Consider the following 16,930-nt stretch of genomic DNA (forward strand, 5'->3'; position numbering starts at 1 on the left):
CTATATGAAATATGACATTGAGTCTATTGTAGAGTGTGGCCAATGACTTTGCTCTTTATAGCATAGAATCCTGAGAGAAACTGCTGTCTAGTCTTAGTTTCAGAAATATTTCTCTTTAATCATTGGTTCATTGTATGGACTCTCTAAATTGTGTAAATGACCAGGTTTTAATTTTAACACAGTCTGTTTGAAATGAAATGCTTGGCCCAGCCACGTTCTGGTTTCATTTGCTAGTCCTAGTCTTGTTTTCCTTTATTCTTTTGCCCCATTCTTAGGTCTGCTTATTACATTTTGTCTATCTTGCCTTTCATCTTTTCTACATGAAGTAGGGTAAACATGGCTTAAGAAAAAAAAACAAAACTTAAAATGGTGAAAATATAGTTACGAAGTATAGTCAGCCTGGAGGTAACCAGAATGTGAACAGAGATGTGGTTTGTCAGAAACTGTAATACCTTTTCAAACATAACATTTCTATAGAAGCTCCATTAAAAAATAAATAAATAATAAATAAACCTAATTACCTCCCCCCTCCGAAAAAAAGAACAATAAAGATTACTTACAGAATTTTACAGACAACCTCTGAATTCAGAATTTTGGCTACCTCTATGCTAAAATCTTCAGTGACTATACATTCCCTACTTTTTTTTTTTTCCCAGGTCCACTCTAATTCAGTATGACCTCATCTTAACTTGATTATATCTACAAAGACTCTATTTCCAAATAAGGTCACATTTATAAGCACTGGGGGTTAGGCCTTGAATTTGAACATATCTTTTTGGAAACATAATTCAACCCACAGCAAACAGTAACGATACAGCAAAAATTATACTACAAGCCAGGTTTTGCTCTTGCTCTCCATTGAGTCTTGTTACAAACTCCCTACTTCTCATCTCAAGTAGCTGTACAAGTTCATAGTTCCACACTCATCTCCCAATATTTCCACTCTCAGCGATTGCTGCTCTGCCTCTGCTTTTGTATCTGAATTCTCCCTCATGGGATAGTCCCTTTTGATGAATGAGTCATTGGCTGAGATAACCAGATGATTATTTCAGTTGTTATATGATTCCTCCTTCCAGATGACCAAATCTGGACTCCAGTGAGCAAGAGATAACCACATTTCCTCATGGATTCATGTCCTGGAATGTTGATGCCACCACTTGTCTCAGACAGAGGATCCCACACAAGGCTTAATCCAAGTAAGGGGTCTTTGCTGACCCTTTCCCAGTATGTAACAGTTACCAACATAACATGCATGGAATTTGGAACTGGATCGAGATGAGTTTAACCTCTGATTTTGAAAATACTGGGGCGGACTGCTGTACCTGGTCTTGGAGAGGCTCAACCATGTGTAAAACTGAGTCCCAGCTTCCCTGACATTCCAAAGACTAAAGTGGAACAACTGTGAGTTCCATTAGTCGCATAGGAAACATACTAGTTCATCAAAAGAGATAAATCGTGTTCACATACAACTGTATAGTAATTGAACAAAAAATACATTCTGGTTTTGCCTCTCCTGAAGTGCATGAATTCACACATTAATTCAACCCTTAAAATGTGTTCATGTTAAAAATGAAGGAAAAAACACCTCACAGTTTGGTTGTGAGAAATGAAGAAAATATTAAACTTTTTGTCACTGTTCTAGCACACAATAGATGCTCAATGAATGTTAGTTCCCACTCTTCCCACATAAACAGCAATAGAGCTCACAGTGTCATCAGTATCATTCTATTATGCTCTGCTTCAGGACAGGTTTTCAGGGCATGTTTACATTTATTTTGTAAAATATTTATGCCCATGATATTCCTAGGAATTTCCTTTAATTTCTTTCAGTAATAAATATTTGTTTACATAGTTATTTTTTCTCTACCCAAAATTATTCACCAGAGTTCACACAGGTTTTACAAGCCAGATCCCTGAGACTAACCTTTCCAACCTAGCTAACCCAACATTTTTCAAATTAACAGATTGAGGTGATGCATAGAATTACAGTAGGCATTTTCCTCTTCTCTTAATTTTTAGGTCCCCAAAGGCTACCTGAACACCTAGTGTGAAACCTGGAGGCAGAACATCATTATTTAAAATACGAAAAATCTCTCCAGTTGTTGGCCAAACCTCCTTTCCAGATACAGGACAAAAGCAGCAAGGCCATAACAAAATGCCAGAAAATTTATCTGAAAACTTCAATTAAAGAAATACGATTTTTTTTCAGACATTATCAAAGGTTGACAATGCAATTTAGATTGCATACTAATTTCAAAAATTGTCATATCCAAGTGATAATCAATATGGCTCATTTGTTTGTAATTTATAAATAATGATAACATATTTGCAATAAAGTAGTTAGCTTGGTTTTTTAATAAGACCAAATATCTATTCATTCACATTTGAAAGCAGATAATCTACCAGAACTCATTTTGAAGTTGGTGGAGGAAGTTGAGAAGAGAAAAAAAAACTTTTCAGAATAGGGTTCAGTTAAACATTGCTACATTATTTAGATAAACAATGTAACTGACAATAAAAGGAAAATGACATACCAGTAAATGTTTATTTCCTTATAATTTACCCTCCCTAATGGATATCAATCTTAACCTGCCATAAACTAAATTTAGTACCCAAGTAAGAATGCTACAACTCTCTTTATATTATCAGTAACACAAGCATGATTGCAGAATTTGTATATCTTGAAGTTTATAATATTTCCTGCTTTGTGAAATCAGGATAAAAATCTGCTTTCATTAGTAAGTTTGGGGTTTTAGGGTCAAGGCAAGTGGAGACTCAGAGTGACAGCTTTTGAAGAGTTAAATTTGTATGTTGCTTTAAAACATCTAATCTAGGCTTGTGTGCTTGTGAAACATTGGAAAATGTCATTGTAATATTGATGTATGCTTCCCTAACATGTAGCATATTTTTAGTAACCTCCTCAAAAATATTTTCCGTAATTGTATTATTTCTATTTTCTGTCTTGCTGTTTTATTCAAATAAGTTATCAGTCTAGTTTCTTATTCTTTTATGAAACTGTGCTACATTTTGCACACATGAAGTCTGCACATCTACACATATTTTTTTTCCCTTTTACTTTTAAATGCTTCTGGGTGTATTTCCTAAGAATAAGAATATTCTTTCATGACCACTGTATAGTTAAAATTTTAGAGATTTTTATATTGATTCACTATGTTTTCTGCTCTACATATTCCAATTTTGTCAATAACATTCTTTACGGCAACTTTTCCCTCTACAGTCCAAGATCCAGTCCAAAATCACACATTGTGTGTAGTTTCCTTCTGAATCTGGAACACTCTTCAACTGTTAACTTTCATGACAGAAACAGTTTGGAAGATTACAGACCCTCTCTTTTTTCTTTTTCATAATGTGTTTTAATGGGTTTGTCAGAAATTTCCTCACATTAGTTTCACATTTAGATACATATCCTGGCTCTCAGTGCTATATAAAACATACCGTGCCCTATTTAAGGTATCATATTAAGAAGTTCACATATGTCTGTCTGTGCCTCAATGTTTTATAATTCATTACTCTCCCTGTTTAATTATCTTGTTCCAGGCTTGGTTAGTGGCATCTCCTTCAGGCTATGATGGTGTCCTTTTAACAAGTCATCATTTCTTTTTACACATTTTTACTTTCTGGCATAAAAAAATTAGTCCAGACTCAACTTACCCAGTTCTGGACCATGAATTGGTAAATTACCTGAGGATTCCTGTTCAATTTTTCATGGAGAGTGTTAACAGAGATGTGTGGGTTCTACATACGCTCATTGCCACTGAAGTTTCTTATGGATGCTTGCAACAGAGAGTAGTAGTATTTATAACATAAATTCATACTGATACATCCAACTGTAATCCATCTCAACACTATTCTTCCTTCCCTCATGCCTTGCTGCCATTTTATATATTCTTTCATCTATAATGAGGACCTTGGCTCCCAGCAATATTAATATACTTATTTTCTCAAACCTATAAATCCTCTGTAATAACCTGAGAATTGTTTCGTCCATACTACTACAAAAAAGGAATTCTACATAAAGAGCTCAAGATTTCTTTGCATTTCTCTCCAAATCTCCATATCCCACCCCTGGACTAAGGGTATAAAGTCACATACTGTGTTCTAGGTTGCTGTGATGAAATTTTCTGTTTTGTTCAGCTTTTTATCTCTTTGATGCAATATTGAAATAGTTGAGTTCATTTGTTTCAGTTTTAGTTTTTTTATTCTCACTGTTGTTGACTTATTTTAAATTTCTGAATGTGTAAAACATTAACTTGCTTCCAAGAGTCAAAACTATGTGAAAAGGTATACTCATAAAGTGGAACTCCTTTTTTCCCTTCTCCTTTCCACTCATACCTGGCCTGTAATAATTTCATAGTTTTCTGGTTCATCTTTCTTATATTTTCCTGTGAAAAACAGATATATGCATGCTTTCTTTATATATATATATTTTTTTCTTTTGCCTTTTTTTTTTAATTTAACAATTTATCCTTAGGGGAGAAAGTGGGAAAACTTTTAAAGAGAGAATGAATTTTGCAGCATTCACATCCTAAAACACACATTTAGAACTCAATGCCTTCCATGCCTTAGTTGCAGAAATGACAAAATTTGCCCTTTTGTGTAGAGCTTTCTAAAGTCTGGTTTTGATAATTTGCAGACATGTAAACTAAGGAATACTTTTTGCTGCCATTTCTAATCCTATTTGAGTTTTCTAGTGGATTCTGAGAATCATATAAAATTTTTACATAAGCAAACAATGCAGTAAATCACTGCGTGTGTGTGTGTGTGTGTGTGTGTGTGTGTGTGTGTGTATACAATTCCCTAACCCTAGTAAACAAATTATTCCTATGGCATCAATATGAATTATATTATTCTAAGTAGAACAAGCCACTCAGGAAGCACAGTTTTACTCAACACTATTGCTTCTGGATGAACTGTAAAAATGTCATTGCAACCTTTTCCAGATTATCTCAAGTTTATAAAATAATAAGAAAAAATGGTTTTTAAATAGATGTTACAAATTATTTTTCCTTGATGTTTCTTGATATTTACTGCCTAAACGTCCTGTTGAGAATTAAAAATTGAAAATACCATTCTGTGAGGGTTACGTTACATTAAATAAAAATTTTTAACATAGATTTTCCTTATAAAATCATGATTTTCATAATAAAAGAGATGACACTACAAACACATGCTTCCCCTTCTGAAGAAAATAAATACATTCAAGCTTCCTAGGATTGTTTCTCTGTTCAAGAAAGAGAGTTAAATGCTAGTTGATTTAGAGTATTTGCCAAGGGTTTTTTTGAAACTCTATGATTTACGTTAAAGAAATTTGCCCAGCAGAATATGGTTTAACAGAGGCTAAATTAGAGAAAATTCAATTCACAAATCGAGTTTTCTTTCAGTCAAGCTCTTAGATCTTGCTAACAAGCATCCAAGTCCTGACAGTTCAAAATGAGGGCTTTTCTTATCAACAGTACTGCTCTTCCGTGCCTTGTGATGAATTTTTTAAAAAGGAGGTGAAGACAGTGCTCTATCATCAAACTCTGTTATTCTATATAAAAACTTAGTCAAACACATCTTCTTCTCTCCTTTGAGAAAAACATTTTTGCTGAGCCATTTCAAACTGTATATTAGTTTTGTTTATAGACATACTTTTAATTACATCATATTAATGATAGTCAATCACAGCTCTACAAACTATATAAAGGTATTCAATAAAGACCTGATATGGTTTTGTGAATTAAGTTTCTGTGATAAGCTTACAAATGGAAATACTGCTCCACAGCATGCTGATTCTGTGTAATAGGCCATCCCGCTACCAAAACCACACAGCAATTAACACCAAGCTTTGCCACGTTCCCTGAATTTCTGCTATTAAAATGTTTTAATTTAACCATTTATTGACAACACATATTCTAATTCTGAGGTGGATCAAATTAGGATTCTATCCCTAAATAATAAGCAGACTGGTTATGAAATCAGATCTGTTTCAGTCATTATATAAGAATTAAATGGTAGAGATTATGATTCTGCTAGTAAAAATTCTTTAATTGCTTTTTTTCCCTACTATGGAATAGAATGCGGTTATGTATTTGAATGAGGAACAGGTGAACCAAAATCAAAGACAGAAAATTCTTCTTCTTACAATGAAAGTGAAACGGAGCAAGGGGTTTTGTTCTGAGCATTTTCTTACTTTTCAATTTTATATATACAGCCTACTTTTGTACAGCCAGGAGTGAGGATCTTCTTGTATCTGGCTCATGCTTTAATCTTCTGTGCTCTAATATTTCATGTCAAGAGTGAAACATTTTAAAGGAAAGTGGGTGCTGCCAAAAAAGTTTCTGACTGCCCATTCAGGATAATAGTTATTATGAGATATATTAGGAGGAAAAAAATCTTTAGCTTTAATATGAACATGCATGCCAATACTTAAATGTTCATACATCAAATTAAGCTTCTCATTTCTTTGAGAAATGGCCTAGAGCACATATAAAGTTAAATTACAGAACAGAGCTCTAAAGAAATGTGTGCATTAACGATTATCATTTGTCATGGATCTACCTAATAGGAAATATACAATATAGTCTTAATTGTAATGAATTTTTTAAAAAACCTGTGTAGCTAACTATATCATTATTAATAAGCAAGAATGTTTGAATTTAGACATCTTAAGTATATGTAAATTTCTTTAAGACAAATGTAGGATGTCCAGTTTCTGGTTCAGCACATAAGTTGCTTAGAAGCTGCTATTCCACGCTAACAGGAAGTAAAAAACTTAAAAAACTGAAAAAACTGAAAAATCAATAAGTCTTTTTGGTTCCTTAAAAAAAGTGATGTCAAAAATTAAAGAGACAGGCAGATACAAAGAATCAGAACTTACCAGAGTAAACACTCACGAGCAGAAGACTTTGTAGGAACTGGTACCTCACTAGGAAAACCTGAACTGTGACTGCTGAATGCTGAAGGCTCGGTCTAGGAGGTTTCTGGGAGGAAACTCCAGAAAGACCCAGTCACAGGGGGGGATCCCATGATTTGGGGAGCTTTACTTCCAGAATCTCTACCATGTCCTTAGAATAAATGCTGGAGAAAAGTCTTCTCATGCTTCCAGTCGGGGTAAGGGGGAATTAGCCATTTTGACATATATTTTGACATAGAGGAAAGGAATTGAAACAATATTTGAAGCAATAATGACTGAGAATTTCCCCTAAATTAATATCAGATACCAAACCACACATCCAGGAAATTCAGAGAACATGAAGCAAGATAAATATCCACCCCCTCAAAAAAATATTAGTAGGTATATCATATTCAAACTGCAGAAGATCAACGAAAAATCTTGAAAGAAGCCAGAGGGGAAAAAACCCTTTTCTATAGATGAGCAAAGAATTACATTAGACTTACAGGGAGCTGGCTCACTCACTGAGGCTGAGAAGTCCCATGATCTGCAGTCAGCAAGCTAGAGACTCAGGAGAGCCACTGGTGCAGTTTTGATTCACTTCTGAATTTGTTCCAAGGCAGGAGAACAGAATCCCAGCTGGAAGACAGTAAGGCAGAGAGAAAGGAAATTCTGCATTACTCAGGCTTTTTGTTCTATTTATGCCTCTAGTGTTTGTATGAGAGCCACCTAACTGGGTAGAGCAATCTGCTTTCCTCCGTCTACCAAGTCAAATGTTAATCTCTTCTAGAAACATCTCAATAGATACACTCAGAATAATGTAACCAAATTTCAAGGCATCCTGTGGCCTAGTCAAGTTATACATAAAATTGGCCATTACAGTTCCCCCTTTTGTCAACTTGGCATCCATATGCATCTCCTTAAACCATATTTAATCTCCAAATGAAAGTAACAGCAGGGTCATAATTTTACCTAAAATGATACAGCTATTATGCATACAACTGAAAACACACTAACCCCTTTCCCAGAAGAGAAAGTAAAGTCCTTGCATGATGTTTATCCTTTTCCATGATATTATGTAATTAAAATACTATGATGTAAAATTAAAAATACTATGATTTAAAGTCAATGAAACTTATGTTACATGATAAGGGAATCAGAGAGAGAAGAAAACAAAGATACTTTCTTACTGTATATGTACATTTAAGTATATAGATACATATTTTATATATATTCATATACATACACATACATATTTATAACAAAATAAAGAGAAAATATTTATTGAAGTTACAGTCCTTATTTCTGTAACTGGTTACATGGTTGTAGCTGGTATTTATAACTACCTTCTTCCACTGCCCAGTGTATTCCCTTTGCATGCAGCAAGCAACTCGGCTGGTCCTGGTTCTTTATCTGGTGGATTGATCTAAACTTTCATTCTCGAAGAGCCTGGACAATTAGTAGTCCTGCTTGGACAGGGTTATTTAGTTTTCCTTTGACCTTAATCACAGGGCGTGGTAACACTAAGAGACACCCTAAGGGATATCTTATTTTCCCCTGCTTCACTGGAGAGTAGCAGTCCAATTTCCACTTGGTAGTCAGGATCGATCACTACAGCCAGCACAGTAACTACCTTCTTTGCCTAATTATTCAGTGGCATGCAGAGTCCAGAGTGGCCAGCTGGCAGTCTTCATTTCCAGTTCAATGGCATCATTGTGTGTCTCCTTAGGGAAGTATTTCTCTCCGGGGAATTAAGACCTCTGGGTCAGCAGAGCATAAGATTGTAGAACCTGGAAGCAAAAATTTTGCTAGGGGGTCATTAGGGGTAAAAGTGAGTGATGTCACTCTCATTTCCACTCCTTGATTCCTGGACCAGTGAACCTTGGCTACAGGACAGACAGGATCATATATCGGATGCTGATTCAGAACACATACAGCCTTCTGCAGAACCTTGCTCATGGCTTGCAGGGTATTACCACTTAACTGGTGCTGTAACTGAGTCTTTTCTTAATGCATTTTTTTCATTGAAGTGTAGTCAGTTTACAGTGTTGTGTTAATTTCTGGTGCACAGCATGATGCTTCAGTCATACATGAACACATATATTTGTTTTCATACTCTTTTTCACCATAAGTTACTACAAGATATTGAATATAGTTCCCTGTGCTATACAGTATGAACTTGTTGTTCATGTATTTTATATATAGTAGTTAGTATTTGCAAATTTCAAACTCCCAATTTATCCCTTCCTACTCCCTTTTCCCCCAGTAACCATAAGTTTGTTTTCTATGTCTGTGAGTCTGTTTCTGATTTGTAAATAAATTTGCCTTTTTTTTTTTTCAGATTCCACATATAAATGATATCATATGGTATTTTTCTCCATAAGACTATTCTAACACTCTGAAAAAGCCAGCTTCTTCAGGATGGTGGGGAACATAGTAAGACCAAGAAATTCCATGAGCATCAGCCCTTTGCCACATTTCTATTGCTGTAAAATAAGTTTCTTGATCAGAAGCAATGTTGTGTGGAATACCATGACAGTGAATAAGCATTCTGTATACCCATATTTGGTAGATTTTGGGAGAAACATTGAGTACAGAGGAGGAAAATCCATATTCAGATTTTCAGGAGGAAAATCATATTCAGAGTATATTCCTATAAGAACAAAAATCTGCCCCTTCCATGACGGAAGGGGTCCAGTGTAATCAATCTACCACCAGGTAGCCTGTTGATCACCTTGGGAATGGTGTCATATTGGGGACTGTGTGTTGGTCTCTACTGCTAGCCAACTGGATATTCAACAGTGGCTATAAAACCAGGTCAGCTTTGGTGAGTTACTTGTCCATGTTACTGAACCCATATGCCATTTTTATCCCTGCCACCATGGCCACTTTGCTCATGAGTCACCTGGGCAGTGAAAGGGGGACTAGAAAGAGATGCTGACTAGTACCCACAAAATGGGTTATTCTATCCACTTGATTATTAAAGTCTTTCTATGCTGAGATCACCCTTTGCTAGAACATTTATATGTATGCAACTATTTTTACACTTTTTCCCACACAGAGATGTCTATCAACATACCTCTTTCCCAAATTTCCTCATCACCAGTTTTCCACTTGTGTTCCTTCCAAGTCCCTGACCATCCAGCCAAACCATTGGCCACGGTCCATCAATTGGTACATAATTGCACATCTGGTTAATTCTCTTTCCAAGCAAAGTGAGCAACCCAGGTGCATTGCTTGAAGTTCTGCCAATTGGAAGAATTTCCCTTCACCATGGTCCTTCAGGGGACCAGACAGAGGCTGTAGCATACAGTTGTCCTCTTTTAGGTGGTACCAGCATTTGGTGTAGAACCATCTGTAAACCAGGCCTGAGCCTTCTCTTTCTCTGTCATTTAATTATAGGGAATTCTCCACAAGGCCAAAAGTGCAAGCTGGGAGAGAGAAAGCAATGTAGCAGGAGTTACAACCCTGGGCATTTGGGCCACTTCTTCATGTAACTAACTTGTGCCTTTAGGGCCTGTTCAGCCCAATCAAGATCCACTTCCACTTTTTGATGGAGGGTAGCTGTGCACACACGACTTTATCTAGCTTGGTGGATCAGATCACACTTGGTTCTGCTGGGCATCTCAGGTCACATGGTAACTTGGTGGCTCATGGTTAAATGTTCATTCTCTTCTACGGCTCAGTAGTAGGCCAAGAGCTGTTTCTCAAAGGGAGTAGTTAACCATAGTGATGGCCAGGTTTTGCTTTAAAATCCGAAGGGCCTGCACTGTGATCCATATATAGGGGCTTCCCAAAGGCTCCAAACAGCATCCTTATCTGACACTGACACTGCAGGCACCACTGATCTGCTGGATCCCGGGGACCAGGGAGCAGACCTGCTCACAGAGCAGCCTGAGCCTGTTGTAGACCCTTCTTTTACTTTAGGCCCCACTTAAAATGAGCAGCTTTTTGGGTCACTTGGTAAACTAGTTGGGGTAAAACACCCAAAGGAGTATGTTGCCTCCAACATCCAAAGAGGCTCACTAGGCACTGTGGTTCTTTTTTGGTTGTAGAAAGGGCTAAATGCAACAGCTTATCCTTTATTAACAAAGATCCTTCACACCGGTGAACCCCTAGAAAGTTTACTGAGACAGAAAGCCCCTGAGTTTATGTGGGATTCATTTCCCCAACTCTGACGTGCAAATTTCTTACCAGTAAGTCTAGAATAGCTAATACTTCATCTCCTGAGGTGTCATAAGCAAGCCATCAATGCAGTAAGCCGGTGTGATATCTTGCAGAAGGAAAAGGCAGTCAAGATGCCCGTGAACTAAATTAAGATGTTGGGCTGGGGAGCTGATATATCCCTGAGGTAGGATAACAAAGGTGAATTGCTAGAATTTGCTGGAAGCAAACTGCCTCTGGTGAGCCTTATTGACAGGGATAAAGAAAAATGCATTTGTTGGGGCCTGCTACCTGGGAGCACATCACTGGATGAAATTATGTTTATAAAAACACTTAGAACTTAGTCCTGAAGGTGAAGAAAAGGAGTATAGCTGAGAAGTTCTCATCTTTTGAGAAAATAAGTGTAAATCTAACCAAAGAAAGAGTAGATTTGTCCCCTCCCTAGACACTCCCTCCCTTGATGATGAGAGAACATCATTCAAGAACATCAATTTCAATTAAACTATTAATGAGCAGCTACTACGTCTTAGATCATGCTTGAAGCCCTGTGGAGAGTACATTTGTGAGGGGGAGGGGCCAGCAAGAAAAAGACTAATTGGCAGGCAATCAACCTACCAATTAGTAATATGTGCCAAGAGTATGATACAGAAGAGGTGATGTGAACGGGAGAAGAATTTACAGTGGACATTCTTGATCAAGTAATGGAGGCAGAAGTCAGATTGCTATGGATTGAGAATTTAATATTTTCCAAATAACTAAACCACAAGAGCAACTTGAGGTTGAAAGACATTCCTCTGTGGCACATCGATGCTCATACAGTTAGAAGTTGGCAGAGATCTCATGATTCCAGTCCAGAAATCTTTCCATTGCATTATCTGCCTTGGCTTCTGCCTATACAAGGAAAATATTCTCTTTGAAGGAGAAAACAAAAAGTGAATTATGGAATGGTTTATGACCAAATGCTTCTGTGACCAGAGGCTATATGGAAGAATGCTCTTTGATACAGTGTTTTCCCTCTCAGCCAGGGGTTTTTAGCTAATCGGATGTTGGTCTACTTGATCACTGTTAGACATCCCCTGAATTCATGTTTATTTCTTGACCAGGTCATATGCAGGTTATCACTTACTATCACCCAAGTCAATAGTTTCCCTCTTGTCTCTGTTAACCAAACCCTTAGGTACCCTGCCATTGCCTCTTACATAAAAATAAATATGTAAAGTACCCATATGTTTTGTTTTACTTTGTTATTCTTATTTACCTCATTAAAGCATCTTCTCATTCTTTCAATTAACAAATATTGTTAATGGCCTATGTGATAATTGTTATGAGTTTTCAAAAATATTCTGATATTATTCTCCCGCTAGGTATGGTGGAATTGCACTGCTCTGACCATTTTGAAGTTAGGTGAGGCTATATGATTTGCTTTTGCTAATGAAATGTGAGCAAAAGTGATCCATCTCATTTCCAGAAAGATACTTGAAGAGCCAGGCAGCAAGTCCCCTCCAAGTTTCTCCTTCCTGCCACAAGGATCACAGAAGCAGGTGCAAAGATAGAGCCTAATTCTTTCTAGGTCAAGTGAGACCTGGGTTGGATTTGTGGTCTGACTAAATGGTAAACTTGAGAGTCTGGAGCTATTTATTATTAAAAATACAGAATTTTGTACTTTGAGGTGCAGTGCTAATGTAACAAAAACCTAAAATGTATGGCATTGTTCATAATGCTCAATTGGTGAGAAAAAAGATACGTGTGTGAGTGTGTATATATATATGAAGGTAGAAAACGGAAGATCAGTGTTTTGAAATAATAAAAGATTTGATAAAGCTGTCTTCAACTATAACCTAGAAAGATCAGGAGACCAACCTATTTCAGAAGCTTGTAGTTCTAGAATAAGTCTGAAAATAGAATACCTGCATTTCACAATAGATTCAAAGAAAGAGAAGCATGGAAAAGATTTGATCAGCTTGAGAAGGAATTAAAGAAACATAAAGAGTCCATGAAGTCAGGACCTTTCAGGATTGAAGGAGGCAACGGCTTCTCAAGTGAACAAAAATGAGAATATTGACCAAAAAAGGCCTGTTAGAATTCAGCATTGCACATGAATTAAATCAAGGGAAAGGCCAATATACTTAGTTACTGGTAAATCTTCTGTTTTGGTTATGATATCCCAGAAAAAGATTGCAGGATGAGATATTGAGCAAATACTTTCAATTAGAAAAGAAAAAAAATGCTCTAAGAACATTGACAAAGTACTTGGTTTTTCCCTCTGAAAAATGCCAGGTTCGAGGTACCCATTAGTAAGTCTAGGGAGAGATGACAGGGTTAAGAAAGCAAAGAGACATCACAAATTAAGATTAACATCTAGAAAAGAATGCTGCTGAGAGAAGAACTGTTAGCATGGATTTTGACACATGGAGGTCACCGGAATCAACTAGATAAGAATATTGGAAAGGTTGTGGAGAGTTGTCATGCCAAAAGAACCAGCCTGGACAAAAAGAGACTGATTATTTACACATTAAAGTGGACTGTGGGGCCCCATCCAATGACCAGCAAGCAGTGGGCTGAGAAACAGCTCAGGACCCAGGATGGGCACATTCCTCAATGCCTATTTCGGTTACAGCCAGGAAGATGGTGGAAAAGGCAGTGTCCTAGTAGGTAAGGCAAAGAGCTGTGGAGAAGCCCAGACAAAGGGAGCATGACTAGGAGTGGACTTGGGGTGACTCAAGATATTCTCCATCCAGAGGATGGGGCCTGTCACATCTCACCCTCGGGACGTCAAAATTGCTGCTGTCATTGCCTGCAGTATGTCTCCCTTTCCTGCCCTTCCTGAATGGGGATGTTTACTTTGGTTAATTCTTCTTTTGTTATATGTTTCAATTAAGTGCAATCTTTATTAGGCTATTAAATCTGTCTGCCTACTGCATGTCTTTACCTAAACACTTAATACCAGGGTGGGAGTGGGGGTGGGGAACGAATCTGCTGACTGATCTAACCTTGAATTCAAAGTTACAAGTTTCAATAGAATTGAATCAACGATGCTTGAACATACTCTCTTCCTTAGCATGCTCAATTTTGCACTCTGTGCAAATCATTATTTTTTCTCTTGCTCCCCTCAAACACTCCATCCCCCTCCAGCTCCTCACTGTCAGCTGGTGAGGAAAAAAAACACACAAACAGGAGGAAACTCCTCTATCCTCCCATCACAAAATCCAGCTGAACAGCATTTTTCTCCCTCTCTCTTATTACTGTTATTACTGGTGAATTTTCCTTCCTCCCATCAAAGGCCAGGACCCCACTGTGCACACCCTCCCCCTCTCTCTTACATCAGAAATTTATCTCCTTCTCCTGAACCACTCATATAAGACTTGAAAGATCCAAAATCATCCTTATTTATGATCTAGTATTTCCCTGCCACACATTTTTCAATGACTATTAATAGTGAACGTGTTGGAGAGTGGTCTATAATTCCTCTACTTGCTTATTGTACACACTTGCCTTAACCCAGTCCATTCAGGCCTCCTTTTCTCCACTCTGCAGAGATGGCTCCTGTCAAGGTGACCAATAAGCAACCCAAATTCTGTGGTCACTATTTTGCTTTTTCTTAGCTGAAATCTCAACCTCACTCAACCCAGCTTACCACTACTCCTTTCTTGTAACTTTTCTTCTCCTGGCCTCTGTGGCATCCGGCCTCCGAGGCGTCCCCCTGCCTCCATGGCACCCCTTCTAAGTCTCCTCTTGCTCAATTCTGCTGCTCTGCTTGGTCACTAACGGCTGGGGACCCTCTGGCTTCAGTCTTGGGCCTCCTTCTTGCCTATTTCCCTATCCCCTCGATGCTCTCACCCAATCCCATAGCTTTAAATAACACTGATGCACCGACAGCTCCCAGATCTGTACCTCTAACCCAGACACTTCCCGCCATCTCCAGACTGACACATTCTACTAACGACTTGATTTTTCCACATGCGTATCTAACAAGTATTTGAAACTTCAGGTTAATAAACCAATTCCTCTGAGAGATCTTTTCTGAAGATCCTAACATAGCCCTAACGTGGTAATCTCCATCACATAAAAGTGTTATTTTAAAATTTCTTTTTTTTTTTATAATTTTTTTTGGGGGGTGATTAGGTTTATTTATTTATTCATTTTTTTGATGGAGGTATTGGAGGTTGAACCCATGACTCATGCATACTGAGCAGGCACTCTACCACTGAGCTATACCCTTCCCCCTAAACATGTTATTTTTGATTTTTTTTTCACTAAAATGATCTCTTTCATTTATTTCCTCATGTTTGATCTAACTCTACACTTGAATGTAAGTTCCAAAAGGTCAAAGACTTCAACCTTTTTCACCAAATTTCTTTAGTGTCTATGTAGTTTGGATTTTATTTTAGGTGCATATTTTTAATATTTACCTCGTTTTCAGACATTCAATAATCTGATCTGTCTCAGCCCTTAGATTTCTCACAATTACCAGCCTTTATCTGTGTCACTGACTCTTTCCTAAACGTCCACGTTGCCCTTGGTCTTCTCAATCTACTTTTGCTAACTGCTCATCCCTGCATGAAAGCACTTTTCGCTAAGTATCAACTAAAACCATCGTGTGGGTTGTTCCTATCATTTAAAACTTGTGAGAATGATCTGATTTCCAGTCATTTTCAAGTGTTACCTTTATTTTCACTTATGCAGCAAATGAAAGAGAGAACCAAGAAGGAAAATGTAGGAATTACTTTACAAAAAAAGCAAACTAGAAAGAAGTTCAGAAAAAATAATTTAAAAAACCTTGAAAAAAATACTTTTATGAGTTTGTTTTAAATTCAGATATTGTGTTTTATTTATAGCACTTTTTGGTCAGTGTTTCTGAATCACTAAATCATTATTCTTTTACTTCCATAAAGTCAAGAATTAAAAAATATATTTTCAATTCTGTTTTCATGATTAAAATATACAAGTATATGAAAATGTAAAAGCACAAAAGCACATGGAGAAATTACTTAAACATGACCACTTAAAAACTAACATATCCACAAGAAAATGGCATGTACATCATGTATCTTTAATTTCCAAACATACAGATATTTAGCCAGGCCTGTGTTTACATCAGGAAAATATTCCTAATAGCATAGTTAATCTTACTTTTTTAGTCTTATTTTTTTCCCATCTGCACAATAAACAAGGTAATATAGTGGGACTAGATGTAGTTCCACTGTAAATATATCCTCATCTAAAAGTAGCTTTAGGATCCATGTTTTGAATTAAACTGGTAGCCCTGTTTTGATGTCTGAAGCAAACTACTTCCACGTTAGCCTTGTGAGCAATACAAAGACTCCAGCACAACTGTTAAGTTAGCCTCAGGAATGCTTATTCGAAAAAAAATATTTTCATTAAATGCTCTATTTTTGCCAACAAAGGTGCACCAGCTTATTTCCTTATGGAACATCTGTCCTTTTCAAATTTCTTTTGGTTCCTTGACCAAATCAAGGACATCCTGGCCCAGAGCAGCAGCTCACAGCTGTGTTTACAGGCGTTGTTGACAAGAGAAAATGTATCCCATGCACCAGGACTGAGAGCTGCTATACAGAGAGAGCAGGACATGTGATGAATGTCAGCACTAAGAAATTTTACTTAAGCATTTGTTACTTCAGGTTTTTTTTTTTTCTTAAGAGATTAGAAAAGAGGTAGCCTTACCATATCAAAGCTAATTATTTAGAAAGTACTTTTCAAATTGAAGTATAGTCCATTTACAATGTTGTGTTAATTTCTGGTGTATAGCATAGTGATTCAATTATATATAAAATGTATATTCCTTTTCATACTCATTTTCATTATAGGCCATTACAAGGTATTGAATACAGTTCCCTGTGCTACACAGTAGGA

General features: G+C 37.0%; 1 long non-coding RNA gene across 7 annotated transcripts in view; it reads right to left on the bottom strand.

The window, feature by feature from the left end:
• Positions 1 to 16,930, bottom strand: part of LOC105073195 (uncharacterized) — a 731,725-nt gene that overhangs the window by 203,502 nt on the left and 511,293 nt on the right. For all 7 annotated transcript variants that reach the window (XR_012506244.1, XR_012506239.1, XR_835673.3 and 4 more), the window contains exon 4: positions 7,402 to 7,534. This is a non-coding gene — a long non-coding RNA (uncharacterized LOC105073195). The remainder of the gene's footprint in view (positions 1 to 7,401; positions 7,535 to 16,930) is intronic.

The sequence above is a fragment of the Camelus bactrianus genome, chromosome 1 (assembly GCF_048773025.1).
Source record: "Camelus bactrianus isolate YW-2024 breed Bactrian camel chromosome 1, ASM4877302v1, whole genome shotgun sequence".
Classification (NCBI taxonomy): domain Eukaryota; kingdom Metazoa; phylum Chordata; class Mammalia; order Artiodactyla; family Camelidae; genus Camelus; species Camelus bactrianus.